Genomic DNA, 16364 nt, shown 5'->3' with positions numbered 1-16364 from the left:
TGGAAGCACATTATCCCATTGCAGAGAGAAAGCAGAGAATAAAGGCTTAACACGGAGAGACAACAAGAAAGGACCCAGCATTCATGCACTACTTCCTCTCCTGCCTGGCAACCACAGATCCATTCTGGCACAGAGGATGCCAGGAGGCACCATTCCAGCCTTAGTTCCTCAGCTGGCCCGGTCTAAAGCACACCATGGTGTGTGTACACTTCAAGCGCTGAGATAAATATTCCAGTATCCACATTAGTGATCCGTCTGTTCACCCCCCAAGCTGCTACCCTTGTTTGCATTCTGCACTGCCGGATGCCCAGTGCTTGGCAGGAAACATTTTATGTTCCTGAATTCCAGTATAAGCTGGTACCCGTTGGTATATTAGCATTGGGAGCTGTGTAACAGTTTGGTGCTGGTGGGGGGTATCTTACATACAGAATAGCATTGCATGGATCTTATTTCTCGGTTTGACTTCCAGCATTACTAGCTGTTCTCCTGTAGATGGCGCTTTCCTTCTGGCGTCGTATTTGTGGGATTAGATTGATGGTAATTATTCCCGTGTTATAGATTTAGATATTGGACACAGCACTTTCATCATGTTGAGTGCTTGTTCTTCTGTGCCCTCTGTGTCTACACTCTTTGTTTTCAGGGTTTCTGTAATTGGTTACTATTAATTTCCCACCTCGTTTTATCCAAGCCTTTGATGTTCTATTGCAGAAACTGCTGAGACTCAGATTTCTACTCTCTCACCCTCTGCACTCAATCTGAGCCTCCTGGCTTAGGGCCCCAACCATAGGGAAATGGGGTCCAAAACCCCTACAGAATTCTGTGGGAGGAGTGGGTGGTTGGTGTACTTCTTTCTTTGGCAGGTTTATAAGTGAGAGTGAATCACGTTCTAGGTTGTCCTCCTCAAAGCAGGACGGAGTGAGTTATAGCCATCTGATGATACAAACTGCACAACTGTGGCATGGCTTTCTTTAAGTCAAACTGTGCACAGCGGACTATTCTTGAATTACCCGAGTCACAACCCAATACTCTTCCTTTTTTTTTTACCCCAGTCTTCTAAAACACACAGGGCGCTTTCATACAAGAAATTAGCATTAGAATGTAGGAAAAGCCTTGCAGGGTCAGACCAGGATCCATCAAACCAGGGAACAGTCTACATTACTTCTAACTCATCTCACCTTGGGTTCTGAATTCTCAACCCTATATGTTTGTGTCTGTCTGTCCAGGATAGATTGTAAGCTCTTCCAAGCAGGGACCATCTATAAATGTCAAAATGTACAGTGCTGTGTACACCTCTCAGCCCTATATAAGTGATTAGTAGTAGTGGATCATAAGGCTTTCACTTGCACACTATCTCCTCACTGGGCCCAAGCACTTGCACTCTGCTCTTCCACTGGGATTTGACCCTTACCACTCTTTCTCACCCCAACCCTGATCCCCTTTATATTCTCACTTTTCTGAGACCCGATATCCTCTGGGCCTAACCTCCCCTTGCTCTCTTTTCACACCCTGCGGCCTCTTAAACTCCAGCTCTTTCTGTGCTCTTGTTCTTTACTTCATCCATCCCACTCCCTTTCGCTGCACCCCCCCTGTACTTGACCACCTCTCCGCTCTGTCTCTCCCACTACCCTTGGGTTTGAGGCCTTCTGCACTCTCTGCACACATGTCAAGTCCTGATTCCTCCTCTCATTCTCCCCACCCCAAATTTGACACCTTATTACAGACTGCATCGTTGCTGCCTCATTTCGGGCCCCCAAGGATTGGCCAACCTCTCACCCAATAGACACCAATCGACTCCAAGCTGTGTGGACAAATGGGGAAGTGGACAGCCTTCCACCTTCAACCCTCCTCCTTCATGAGTGCACAGGCCCAACTAATGTCACCTGCCTCCTGTCCCTGCAGCGAATGTAGAGTATCACCAGCATCCTGTCTGTGCAGCACAGCTCAGCTGATGCCATCTGCTTTCTCCAGCCTCCTGCCCTATGGTGAATTCTGGTATGATTTTGCCTGCCTACCCCCCACCTCAAACACAGTGACATTTGTACAGGAGGGAAATTCTGCCATGTACAGTTGCAAGCATTTGGTCTGTACATGGGAGCAGGCCTTTTCCTTTAAGGGTGCTAGGCTGTGGAACCAGTTAACCAGCAGTAATTCATGAACTGACCAGTGCGTCTGGATCGAAAATGCAGGTTACAATCTCACATCTGTGTCTGGAAATGTATTGTAGTTTTAGCCAATGCATATAGTACAGTATTTGTTTTGAAGTATTACTTTACCATACTCTGTACTGAATGTGTAATAAATTTAAATACAGTATATGGAATTTCTCCAGGAGAAGACATTTTGTACCCGTGCCAAGTTTCAAAATGAAAATACATGTTGTGATAGGGAGAGTCCTGTCATGCTGGAAGAAACCCTGCAGTGCTCTAAAACTATTCCTAAACCTACCCCTAGAAGCAGGCAGGTTAGGAAAACTGCCCTGCAGAATTTATCCCCAATGAAAGGCAACCTAAAAGGGGCACGATTATACTTGCCTAGTTCTAATGTAAGGAATGCTAAAAGCAAAGAACCACAAGGACCAGCATGCACCAGGCAGGTGATAACAAAACCCACAAGGGATTAGCTCCTGCAATCATTTCGGCTGGGGGCAGGGTTAATGAACAGGGAAGCTATCCAGGCTAATTAGCAAAGCACCAGAGAACCACAGGAACCTAGCCCATGCTAGGAAAAAGGGTGTGTTCTCAGTGATTCCCAACCCTGTCCTGGAGGAACACCAGGCCAATCGGGTTTTCAGGCTAGCCCTAATGAATATGCATGAGAGAGATTTGCATATGATGGAAGTGATAGGCATGCAAATTTGCTTCATGCATATTCATTAGGGCTAGCCTGAAAACCCAATTGGCCTGGTGTTCCTCCAGGACAGGGTTGGGAACCACAAGCTTACAGGATACCTGAATCCTTAGAAAAAGGCAGACCTGTGCCAGCCAGCATTCTCCACAGAAAGCAAGGAGTAAACCTCAGGTCTGAAACTTTAATCATTCTTCTGAAGGTAATGATGAATTTGATACAGAAATGCTTGTAAATGATGTTGAAATGTCACCTGAGGAGTCATGCTTGTTTAAGAGCATGACTACAGAGTAAAGTTTGGGGAAAGTAAAAAAATTCTGTTTCTGATAAGGTGGTGTTGCCTCACAAAACTAAGAATAGCAGAAGAGTTAAGAATTACAGGGTTTTTTTCTGACTTTGCATAATCACAGGTTGCAGGTTCCAGGACTTGAAATTGAAAAGTTATTTTTGTGTTTTGCTTGAACTTTAGTAATTTATAAAGCATGGTGGATTAACAAGCTGTTTAGCCACCAATGAGAGTTTTTGTTTGTATGTTTTTGGAATTGGGCTACAATAGTGTGAATTTTAAGATGACTTTATTTTCTGGTCTTATAAACACCTGTACTGGACCTTTTTTTGATGCAGACACCCCTTCTACCCCTCATTCAAATGCTCAGCTGAGGCCTGGATGACTCAGGACAGGGCTTTGGCTACTCCAGTCCAGGTCTTACCTGGTCACAATGTGTACTTTCTCTTTGAAAACTAATGCAAAATCTAGTGGTATAAAGTACCTAGGAACTTTATCCCAATGTCAACAGTTTGAATGTTGTCTCCTATGTGATTTACATGAGGAAAAATCCTCTATCCTCCCTCACTTTTTAATGTAGGCTTTAAATGTTTCAGATCTATTGGCTCCCACCTAGAAAGCCAAAAAATGAAAAAGCATCTGAAGGCTATCGTAAATCAAATGCAGAAAAAAGGAGTGCCAAGTTTGAATACTACATTGGGATTAATTAGCAGTCTTTAGATTTTACTTCTAACTGAGATTTAAAAGAAAGATCATCCTGACAATATATTACAAGCCAGGTTATATTTTCCAATTAAAGCATTGCTGAGTTGCAGTTTGTAATTATTCTAAACACAATTTTGCCTTTTTACTTCAAAGCCTTGGGACTGTATATTCAGGTGCTGAATAAGGCACAATAGTGAGTGTGTGCCTCAGAAATATTAAAAATGAGTGAAGTACTCCCCTCACTTTATCCTAGCTTTCCTGAATCAAGAGTATTGCAAAGAGCTGCCCTTATCACTACCAGAACTAATTGGCAAGATGAGAAACAAAGCTAGCTAATTACTTAGGGCAGCACACTGGAAGAATCTCAGTATTCCTCTATCTCCAGCAGATGGCTGGTGAACATCCCATGCAAGTATTCTGGAAAGATGACAAAGTTCAATTGTGGATTAGATACTGGTTATTGGATAAAAAACAGAGGGTAGGGTTAAATGGTCATTTTTCACAATGGAGGAGAGTAAACAGTGAAGTGCCTTAGGGATCTGTACTGGGACCGGTACTATTTAATTTATTTATAAATGATTTGGAAATTGGAACGATGAGTGACTTTCCGGATGCTAGGGCCTACCTTGGGGGTTAGTGCCCAAGAAAAAGATCTGGGTGTCATTGTAGACAATATGACAAAACCTTCAGCCCAATGTGTAGCGTTGGCCAAAAAAGCAATCAGGATGCTAAGAGTTATTAAAAAAGGGATGGTTAACAAGACTAAGAATGTTATAATGCCTCTATCGCTCCATGGGGCAGCCTCACCTGGAGTATTTTGTTCAATTCTGGTCTCATCTCGAGAAAGATATAGCTGGCATTAGAAAAGGTTCAAAGAATGGCAGCCAAGATGATAAAGGGGATGGAACTCCTTTTGTATGAGGAAAGACTAAAAAGGTTAGGGCTCTTCTGCTTTGAAAAAAAGACAACCGAAGGGAGATAAGATTGAAGTCTACAAAATCATGAGTGGATCAATTTTTCACTCCATCAAAAATTACAAGGACTAGGGGACACTTGATGAAGTTATAGGGAAATATTTTTAAAACCAATAGGAGAAAATATTTTTTCACTTGGAGAATAGTTAAGCTCTGGAACGCATTGCCAGAGGTTGTTTTAAGAGCAGATAGTGTAGCTGGTTTTAAGAAAAGTCTGGAGGAAAAGTCCATAGTCTGTCATTGAGAAAGATATGGGGGAAGCCACTGCTTGTCCTGGATCAGTAGCATGGAATGTTGCTACTCCTTGGGTTTGTCCAACTACTAGGGACCTGGATTGGCCACTGTGAGAAAGGGCTACTAGGCTTGATGGGCCTTTAGTTTGATCCAGTAAGGCTATTCTTAGGTTCTTATATTCCTTTTCTTGAGTCCTACCATACCTATCAAGAACAATATGTTGTGTCCACCAGTCAACAGATTGGAGGCAATCAGATTTAAGCTCTGCATTTAGAATCCTTCAATACTGAAATAGAAAAGCAGAGCTAAAGGGAGGGATTATTCTATCTGTATCCCCTGTAGAATCTTACTATTTCAACTGCATTTCCAATTTTGTGGTGTTGGCTTCTTTTTTTGTTCATTGACTTTCATTTACTGAAAATGTACTTCAGAGTTGATCTCAGACAGATACTAATGATCCCGCTTGGGATCTGCCTTCAGTGATTGTGTTTTTAGCTGTGAATAGCCACTTTAATAAAAAAGTGAAAAAATTCATAAAACAAAGTGCTTATAAACTGTTGCTTTTTGTTCTTAGCAGTTCCTGCGCTTCCCTATCCCTTACGGAAAAGATACAGTCCACTGGGAGTGTGCAAATTCAGGCCACAGAATACAATAGCAAAGGCAAACTCTTAAAATCATCCTGGGTTTTCTCTGAGGCATAATCTTACCTAGCATTGCAGTTCAGCAATCTTCACTTGGCCTCACCCATCAGGCCTCTGCAAGTCAGACAGACTTCTTGTGATGAGATCTCTTTCCTTTGTCAGCATGAAGGCACTGTAAATCAAAGAGGAACAGGCTGAAGAGGGCTCCCCCAGTTTAAGCGCACATTAAGCAGTGCCGTTGAATTGTGTCCCTGGAGTCTCGTTGGCCTTTGCTGCATCGCGACTTACAGATCCCCCATCTTTAAAGAGCCCATTTCCTGGCCATTTATAAAATATTTATATTGAAAATGCACTTTAATACAAAAGCAACCTTTCAATTAAAATGCTTTATTGCTCCAAAAGCTGTCTCCACAGGATCTCATAAAGACATCCTCTCAAATATTTGGTGCTAATTGAGTCATTCTTTGCATGTACTCCAAGTCCTAGTCCCACATGGTATTGTACTGCTGCTCTTGTTCTTTTTCACACACATGGATGAGCGCTTTTGTTCAAAGTTTCAAGTCTCTAAGCTGGGATTTGTATGTCTGTTTCCCCTTTTGGCCAATTGTGTTTCTAAGAGGGTTAGGAAAAAATTGATCACTAGAAAATAAGCAAAGACAACCTTAGACTGGTCCTACAAACTGGTTGCAGTCTGTACACGTTGGAGATGGTTCAAAACGCCCCCTGGCTGTACCCTACAAGTGCAAACCACCCAACGAAGTTCTACTCCCACTTCATACTGAGCCACTGGAGTCAACTGCCACTATAGACAGTGGCATAGCGAGGGTGAGAGGCATCTGACTCTCTTCTTCGCCCCCTCCACGTGCCCCTTCCCTGCCCTCTCCTGCCACACATGCTGCTTCCCTTCCCCCAAATTTCTATAATGCTCCTGGCACGAGCAACAACCCCCAACCTGCTGCGCATCAGTGTCGGCTCTTCCTCTGATGTCACTTAAGCACGGGTCCAGGAAGTGATGTCAAAGGAAGAGCTGATGCTGACAGCAGGTTAGGGGTTGCTGCTCATGGGGGTAGGGAAACAGCGAGCATGTGTGGCAGTGGGGGTGGGGCAGAGAGGATGGGTGCCTGCCCCCCCAACCTTATTACACCACTGCCTGCAGAGCAGATCCCTTGAAGGACTCCTCAACTTTAGGAAAGCAATAAAAACCTACCTTTTTTCCTAACTCCCCCACCTACAACCATAAGAACTGCCGCTGCTGGGTCAGACAAATGGTCCATCGTGCCCAGAGCCCTAACTGAGACTAGCCCTACCTGCGTACACTCTGGTTCAGCAGGAACTTGTCTTAACTTTGCCTTGAATACCTGGAGAAATGTAGAGAGTATACCCCCGCAAATTCCAGACTCAGTCATTCGCAGTATTTTCTGACCGCCTCTTCTGGGAACTAAAGTCAGGCTACACCAATCAGGAGATGCTTTGACTGGTTATCTTAGGGCTAGACTCTAAGGTTATTAGGTAAGTCAGATGGAGTGAAGGGGCTGTGCTCATTTTCTAAAAGCAGATACCAAGTTGGAGCCAGCAGGAACCTCTATCTCCCGCTCTTCCTGCAGTGAGGAGAAGACAGAAAGCAAGGTCTCAAAATTTTGGGGAGGAGTAGAGAATGACACGGGGAAAAAATTTGTCCCTGTCCCTGCCCTGCAAGCTGTCGGATTCCACCTGCACAAGCCTCGAATAGTTATGATTTTAGACTGAACTTATTTTATTAAAGTATAAAAAGAGACAATATTCTGTATAATTGTCATTTTATAAACTCAAGTAAAACAGAGCAAGGTTCAACAAAAACCATCTCCCCTCCCTTTCACAAATATCCCCTTCACTATTGTGGAAACTGAACAAACCAAATGGTTCCTTCTGTCTTCATTGTGGCATGGCTGGCTCCTGAAGGTAAAATAGGTGCAAGAGGAGCTGGGGAGGAAATGCCAAGTGACACTGGTGCAATTCTTTTTACCACGGGGTGGTGAAAGGTCTTGTCCCCATTCCTGCAGTAAACCAGTTGCAAATGTCTCAATTCCTGCAGATTTACTGCGGTGACAATGGTTTACCGCAGTAAACGATCCCCATGTCGTTCTCTAGTGAGGAGAATGAAAAGCATACAGGCCATGGATTAGTAGGGTCAGTCTCTGTGGTCCTGTGTCAACAGAGAAGGTTCAGGGTAGACAAGGCTTCCTTTCCAGCCCTTAGACAGCTATTCAGAAAATTTGTTAGGGCAAATTAACACAGTAACATAATTTATTTCTATTCCTTTAATTAGTACCTTACCCTGAAACTCTTCTGGTAATGTCCAGCTTATCTCTTTTGTAATCTGCCTCGAACTGTAAAGTTAAGGCGGAATAGAAGTCACTAATATAATATAATGTAATGGATATTGGTTTGAAAGAATGGAAGAAGCAGGTAAGGACCATTACCTGGTCAGTCCAATTTCATGTATCGTGCAATGCCACAGACCCTAGTTGATCTTTGGCAAAATGAAGTGGTAAAACATACATTTGTATTTGTTTCTATCATAGCACAGTAGAAAACAGGTCTGCAAAAATTATACCTATCTTGCTGTCCAAAAAAACCAGCTTGTGATAACAGCTACAGAGATTAATTAGTGCAAATGGTGCTGAGTAAGCATTTCCGGGGTCTGACGCTCCCTGTATCTGAAGGTTCAACATTAATTGAGCACAGTAAACTCTCATGGTTGCTAACTTAGTAGAGTGTATCAAACAGACATCTCCCGAGTAGCCTTTTTCTGCTCAGTAAGATTAACTTGTCTTGTGAGATCTGCCCGAGTACAGCTTCTTCTGTAAATCCCCAACCTTCAAACTGTCAAAACCGGATTCATTTGAGGTTTGGCTTGATTTATTGGCTTTATATATCACCTAGTACAAAAGTTTAAAAGTGGTTTACAAAAACCCAAAATATAGTCAAATATAAATCTCAATACAAGTCAAGTAAATTATAAACCAAGATAGAGTCATAAAAATCCAAAATTCACAACCGAGCATCCAAGGTAGTTTATTGCCTTTCATTCAACTGCTCCTATGCGTTAACATGACAAAACACAATGAATGTAAGTCATACAAAAGCCCATTTGGAGATGTTGCCCCCCGAGACTCCACTCACTGTCGCATACAGAAAGTATCACTGATCTCGCAGCAAGGGGAAATTTAGGGGCAGATTCTTTAAAGTACGTCTAAAAGTTAGGTGTTGTTTAGACCCCCAAGAGCCCAATGCTGAGCGCTAGAGAGAATCGCAATTTAAGCAGATACGCAGGTGAGGCTGGACTCGTTTAGAGCACTGGTCTTTGACCTGGGGGCTGCCGCGTGAGCGGACTGCTGGGCACGACCCAGCAGCGGCAATTCTTATGTCTATATTGGTAGATGTCCTTTGTACAATTTTCTTTTAGGTGTTGCCTAGATGTCCTAATAATGTCTAATTTTTCAATTTTTCACAGCTATAAATCATTTAGAATACAAAATACTTGTGGGTGCAAAAATTATAACGATAATAAAATTATATAAATAATTAGTGAAGTGCTCAGACTAATTCACTAATTATTTATATAATTTTATTATCGTTATAATTTTTGCACCCACAAGTATTTTGTATTCTAAATGATTTATAGCTGTGAAAAATTGAAAAATAGTCCCTGTTAGCCACAGATTACTAAGGAACTTATCTCTCTATTGAGTAATTAATCTAATAATGTCTAAAACATTATGACATCATTATGTTACACCTATCTTTAAAAAGGGATCGAGAGGTGACCCGGGAAGCTTCACTTCAGTTCCGGGCAAGATGGTAGAAGCACTGATAAAAGACAGGATCTGTGAGCACATAGAAAAAAATGGACTAATGAAAGCGAGCCAACATGGCTTCTGCAGAGGAAGATCATGCCAAACGAACTTACTGCACTTCTTTGAAGGGATATACAGCCAGATGGCAAAGGGGAACCCATAGACAAGGCCTTTGACAAGGTACTCCATGAGCGGCTACTCAGGAAGCTGTGGAACCACGGGGTGGAAGGGGACGTACACGGATGGTTTAAACACTGGTTGGCAGGCAGGAAGCAAAGGGTTGGAGTGAAGGGCCACTACTCGGACTGGAGGAGGGTCATGAGCGGAGTTCCGCAGGTACTCGGACCGCTGCTGTTCAATGTATTTATTAATGACCTAGAAACGGGGACGAAGTGTGAAATTATAAAATTTGTGGATGACACTAAACTCTGTAGCAGGGTTAGAATCATGGAGGAATGTGAAGACCTGAACCAACTGGAGGAGTGGGCGAAAAAATGGCAGATGAACTTCAATGTAGAGAAATGCAAGGTCACGCATATAGGGAAAAAAACCCCGATGTTCAGCTACAAAATGGGGGGATTAGTACTAGGGGAAAGCAACCTTGAAAAAGACTTGGGTGTGCTGGTGGATACAACAATGAAGTCAACGGCACAGTGCGCAGCAGCCTCAAAGAAAGCAAACAGAATGTTGGGAATTATTAAGAAGGGTATCGCAACCAGAACGAAGGAAGTCATCATACCGCTGTATCGTGCGATGGTGCGCCCGCACCTGGAGTACTGTGTCCAATATTGGTCACCATACCTAAAGAAGGACTTGGAGATACTTGAGAGGGTTCAGAGAAGGGCGACAAAAATGATAAAAGGTATGGAAAACCTCTCATACGCAGACAGGCTAGAAAGGCTGGGGCTCTTCTCACTGGAGAAGCGGAGACTCAGAGGAGACATGATAAAGACATACAACATCATGAAAGGCATAGAGAAGGTGGAGAGGGACAGATTCTTCAGCCTATTGGGAACCACAAGAACAAGGGGGCACTCGGAGAAATTGAAAGGGGACAGGTTCAAGACCAACGCTAGGAAATTCTTTTTCACTCAGAGGGTGGTGGACACCTGGAATGTGCTTCCAGAGGAAGTGATAGGACAGAGTAAATTACGGGGTTTCAAAGAGGGATTGGATAAATTCCTGAAGGACTCGGGGATTGAGGGATACAGATAGGGGTAGAGATAGGACTATGAAGGTTAATAGATAGAAGGGAAATGGGGAATGAACGGGTTCCAGACAAAGAATCACTTTACAGGTCATGGACCTTATGGGCCGCCGTGGGAGCGGGCTGCTGGGCACGATGGACCACTGGTCTGACCCAGCGGAGGCAAATTCTTATGTTCTTATTAGAACGGTGATTTTATGCTGTGCTTTTACATTAAAATTGAATGCAGTAAAATGCTGACACCACTATTATATTTATTTCTACACCACTTATATCCTATGTGGTATTTAAATTTGGCTCCTTTATCATATTTCTCTTCTGTTCTGGTTGCCCAGGGTCACAAAGAGCACAGGGGGATTTGAACCCACAACCTCAGAGTGCTAAGACTGTAGCTCTAACCACTGCGTCACACACTCAGCCACAAAACCAACTGTCAATTCCAAAGCCAAGATTAAATCCTCTTCATTCAAATGCAGTCATTTCTCTAGGATAAATATCAAACATGTACCTTCAACATTTGTCCAGTTCCTCTGCTGTTTTCTAAAAAACAAACAAAACAAAAACCTCTTATGGCCTCAATCAAAGCACATGGGGAAAAATATATTGCATATTAATATCACAATGATGTGAAGATTATGCATCAGACATGTCCACTTGCTCTGAACTACAGCCACTGTGAGTAGGGATTTAATTTTTATTTTCTTAGCCTTTTGGGAATGAGGTTTAGTATGCTATATATATTTCATGTGCTTTGCTTGAGTAATACATTATTAAGCATCTTTTGACTTTAATATCAAACTGGAGTCCTCTATACCCCAAAAAATATATACGGATACCTCCAGCATGCCTAAGTGATGTCTAAGTCGCGTCCACCTAACTTGGCGCCTATCTAGTGCCTAACTCGCTCTCAAAAGTAGACCTGGTTTTGCAATGCCTACATTTTAGGCATTAGATAAGACATGTTAGGATGCTGAGCAGCATGTGATTCTGTAAATGAATGTCTATATCAAAGCCACACCAACGTTTATCCCATTAGGTGCAGCTTTTTTTGTGAATTGCGTCCAATCTTTGGACGTCTTAACTTTTCAATTATTGCTTGTTAAAATCATTAAATGGGCTTATTATCCACTTGGGCGCCTAAATCGATAGATGTCCACATTGTGAACGGCTAAAGTTAGAATCTACCCCTTAGTGTCTTAGTGACCTGAAGTGAACATGATATTGCTGAGAAGATCCTTCAGGGATTCCAGAGTGGTGCAGAGGAACTTGGGTAATAATAAAAAGCAGAATCGAGAAGGCATCAAATCTTAGTGTAAGGAAAGTGAAGAATGGGATAAAAAAGTGAAGAAATGACAAGGACCAATTATTTAAAAAAAGGAAAGGCAGTGAGGATTGCAAGAAACCCAAAACATGATCAAATTGATACTACTTATCATTTCTATAGCATTTAATATAGTTCATGCTCAGAAGAGCTTACAACTAATTTGGACAGACAGACAGAACATCTCAGGGTTGGAGTGTTTCTGGCAGAAGGAATGATACAATGGGAGTTAGAAGATGAAAGCAGCTTAAAAAAACTGGGCTTTTAGCTTGGATTTGAATACTGCTAGAGACAGAGCATGACCTATTGACTCTGGCAGCCTGTTCCAGGCATATGCGCGGCAAGAAAGAAGGGACAGAGTCAGGCATTGGCAGTGGAGGAGAAGGGTACGGATAGGAGGGAACTTATCAAATGAACGGAGTACACGGGGTGGGGGGGGGATCATAGGGAGATAAGTGAGAAGAGATATTGAGGGGCTACAGAGTGAATGTACTTGTAAGTCAATAAGAGGAGTTTGAACTGTATTCCAAAACGGATAAACAGTAAAAACAAAAAACCCAAAGGAATTATGAGGATAATAAATGGAGAGTGTTGGATTTTGGGAAGAGAAAGATGGTGGCATTAGATCAGGAATGATTATTAAACAAATTCTTGCTTAGCATGTGCTCAGATGGTAGGTCATATTAGTAACTCTGGCTATAAGTTTATTCAACTCGGCCTTAAAAACAGGGGAAGTTCTGTGGGACTAGAGGAGAACAGATGTGGTTCCCCTGTATAAAAGTGGGAACAGGTCAGAGGGGAGCAAGCACAGACTTGCTAGTCTAACCTCAATAGGCAAAACTATGGCAACCAAATGAAAGAGCAGAAGCTTGAAACAAGAGGGTTGTAAGGGAACCAGACATCATGGTCCACGAAGGAAAGATACTCATTGAGCTCTTCATGACACAAATGAATTTCATGATGACTTTTCAAACTTCTACTTAGATAATTATAAACCAACGACACCTTTTAGCTCATAGCGTTCTTCATTTGATACCGCGTTAAGCAGCAGGCCCACTAACAGGATATTGAGTTTTCCTTTTTGGTTCTATTATCTGTATTTGAGCTTTACTCATAGACCCCCGAGGAAGGCTTGTATGGCCGAAACACGGACTGTGTTGGGAGTCTAGCACAAAAAAGGATTCAAAGACTCTTTGTTATGCCTGCATTATTTCATGAATGTTATATATGTATCAGTTATTTATATAGTTTCAATCAATCAATTGCCCCTGAAGTGGGTTGACTGTGTTCTTCCCCTCTCCTTTTTTTGGTTTCCATTTTTACATGTGGGGTTGTGTGTTTCCTTTTTGTTGTGGACTACTTAGATGATTGGACTAGCACATGAAGTTGTGACCGGTGTCTTGAGCTACTGCTCAGTACTGGGACCTGTCTGCTCAACATCTTTATTGACAGCATTGTTGAGGAACTGGAGGGATAAATCATTGGGTTTGCAGACTACTCAGTGACTTGCCAGAAGGGATGGAGAAAGTGAGAGTTCTTGAGAAAACCTGAAAAAAGTCAAGGTTTTGGAAAATGAAAAGGGAAGGAAAAAAAAAAAAAGTTAAATCATACACTTGAGGAGCAAAAATTCATTATGGTTATACAACAGAAGGACAAGAACTGGAAATTGTCAAATAAGAGAGAAATCTAGGAATAATTATCTCAGTAATTAATTATCAATATTAGATTATGGAAATATTTTGTATGTTGGACTAGCTCCTTAAATTAATGGACAAGATTCAGCTGCTTTGAAATAGAGCTGCCAGGTTGTTTTGGAAATCTTGCTTTGATAGTTTGGAAATCTCGCTTTGATTCAGTCACTCCTTTATTGGCTTCCAGTAAGATGTTGTATAAAATTTTAAACTAGCCTGTCTGATTTTCAAGACTTCTCTGGGAAGCTTTATTGAGGTCATACTTTGTTCTCAGATGTTATAATTATTTGCTTGTGGAATTGCCTCCATCTAGGAATATTAGGTTCATGGCTATTCTGGCTCATTTTTAAATCTTTCTTGCTGCACAACTGGAACAGCTTCCCTGTGGCAATATGAGCTTTAAATAATTTATGTTTAGAAAACTTTTGAAGACTTATTTGAAAATTGTTGATGTGGCGAAATATTTTAACGCAGTTGTTTGTTATTTCTTGCTTATAGTTCTATGTATTCCACCTTGAACCTAATTTAGTGAGTTGGCAGATTGTAAGTCCTTTATAACATAACATATGCAATGTCAAGGTAGCCTGTCAATGGAATAAAGCCAAGGGGAAAGCTAGCAGTATGCGTTGAGAGCATAAGTAGAGATGCCAGCAGCAAAAAGAAATAATGTTGCCCTTGTACGTATAAATCACCAGCGAGACCCCAGTTTGAATACTGTGTTCACTTAGAAACAGAGAAAAATGAAAGCAGATAAAGACTATAAGGGCCTATCCACACTTCCCATCCAAGCCATCAACTATCCCTTCATGTCCCTTTGATATCCTACGTACCTGACCCAAGCTTCCTTAAATTCAGACAGTTATTGCATGAATTTGCCACCCTCCTCAGTCTGTCCTCTTTCACCTTCATCTTATGCCCCATCATTCCAGAACTTCCTTTCAATTAAGAGACTTGCCTCCTGTGTATTTACACCATTAAGTTATTTAAATGGCTCAATTTTCTCTCTCTCCTTTTGCTTTTCTTCCAAAGTATTTACATTGAGATCTTTCAAGTCGGTCCCCATTTGCTTAATGATAAAGACCCCTGACCATTTTAGCATCTGTTTTCTTCAAAATGCATCCATCATTAAATGCACGGTGAGATTTGAGAATCTGGCCCTAAGTTTCCTGCTTTAATCTGGCCCAGCCCCCCATTCAACTTTCTTCCAGAACTGCAGGGAAATACTTTTAAAACCAATAGGAAGAAAAAATTTTTCCACTCAGAGAATAGTTAAGCTCTGGAATGCGTTGCTGGGGCTCTGGTAAGAGCAGATAGCGTAGTTGCTTTTAAGAAAGGTTTGGACAAATTCCTGGAGGAAAAGTCCATAGTCTGTTATTGAGAAAGAGATGGGGGAAGCCACTGCTTGTCCTGGATCGGTAGCATGGAATGTTGCTACTCTTTGGGGTTTGGCCAGGTACCAATGACCTGGATTGGCCACTGTGAGAACGGGCTACTGGGCTTGATGGACCATTGGTCTGACCTAGTAAGGCTAGTCTTTATGTTCTTATGTTCTACTTATCCTTCGTTGTTTTCAGTGACATGCTGTCAAAATCTTGAAAATCCAATAGCGTGCTGCTTGTAATTTGACGGGGCTCCATTTCGGAAGAGACTCCCCCCCCCCTCCCCTTCCTCAGGAACTTAACGCTTCTCTCGGACTCCAGCAGTCAGTTACTAGCTATCTAGGGACGAGGATAACTGCGTGAAAATGGCGCTGCAGAGTGTTTGTTCATTTTTGCTTTAAAGTATTTTTGTCAAATGAAGCATTCTTATAGCAGAGCATGAATTGCACTGATATAACTCTACAAAGAACTTTGGTGATCTGAGTGATACGCTCCCCCCCCTCCTTAACACACTCTGATCAAGTGCGTGATGTGTGGGATCTGAAGTGGGGTGCATCCCAGTCTCTTCTAGGTTGTCTCCCAGTGCAGGGAATATTATCCTGGGAATAACTGGAATCTCCACTAGTTGGCAGTGCTGCTTTGCATATAATATTGTGGATGGGATACAGCAGTGTTTGTTGTGGTGAAGTGTAGCTCCTTTGCCTTTTGCATTTCAATAACTAACATAGACATGCAGAGCTTCAGCCACTGCAACAGCTGATCAGACTAGGCAAAGCATGGCTTACTCCCCTTTCCATCTTTGACACGATTTGCTGGAGCTAGGGGATGGATCAGTTTGAGGAGTCAAAGTGGTCTTTGCTCTGTTCAGAGCCTCATGCATTGTGTGTGGCTGAATGGGTGGGAGACTGAGCTAAGGGGAGGTGGTTCATCATTGGAGAACAGAGACACCATTGGAACATGCTTTCTGTGGCCTTCAGTTTCCTTAGGCAGCAGAATGGAGTGGGCTGCACGGGCCTTTTTTACCCAAACTGCATCGTCAACTAGAAAGCTTTGGGACAGGGCTGGAAATTGGTTTGTTTGATCCCTCCAATCGAAAAGATCAGTGGTTACCAAACCTATCCTGATTTCAGGATATCTTCAATAGATATCTGTGAGGTTGATTTGCATGCAAATTTCTCTTATGCATATCCTGAAAACCTGACTGGCTGCAGTTCGCCCAGGAGAGATTTGGAAACTACTGAGGAAG

General features: G+C 42.3%; 1 protein-coding gene across 2 annotated transcripts in view; it reads left to right on the top strand.

Annotated features, from left to right (window-relative positions):
* The first annotated feature begins 2882 nt into the window (after positions 1-2882).
* Positions 2883-16364, top strand: part of FGD5 (FYVE, RhoGEF and PH domain containing 5) — a 164945-nt gene continuing 151463 nt past the window's right edge. Inside the window, exon 1 of one of the 2 annotated variants that reach the window (XM_033925953.1) lies at positions 2883-3046. The gene's annotated coding sequence lies outside the window, so the exon portion shown is untranslated. The remainder of the gene's footprint in view (positions 3047-16364) is intronic. The other variant, XM_033925954.1, reaches the window with a different exon arrangement.

This window comes from Geotrypetes seraphini, chromosome 17 (assembly GCF_902459505.1).
Source record: "Geotrypetes seraphini chromosome 17, aGeoSer1.1, whole genome shotgun sequence".
NCBI lineage: Eukaryota > Metazoa > Chordata > Amphibia > Gymnophiona > Dermophiidae > Geotrypetes > Geotrypetes seraphini.
The sequence above is the reverse complement of the archived record's forward strand: the minus strand, read 5'-3'. Positions and strand labels throughout refer to the sequence as shown.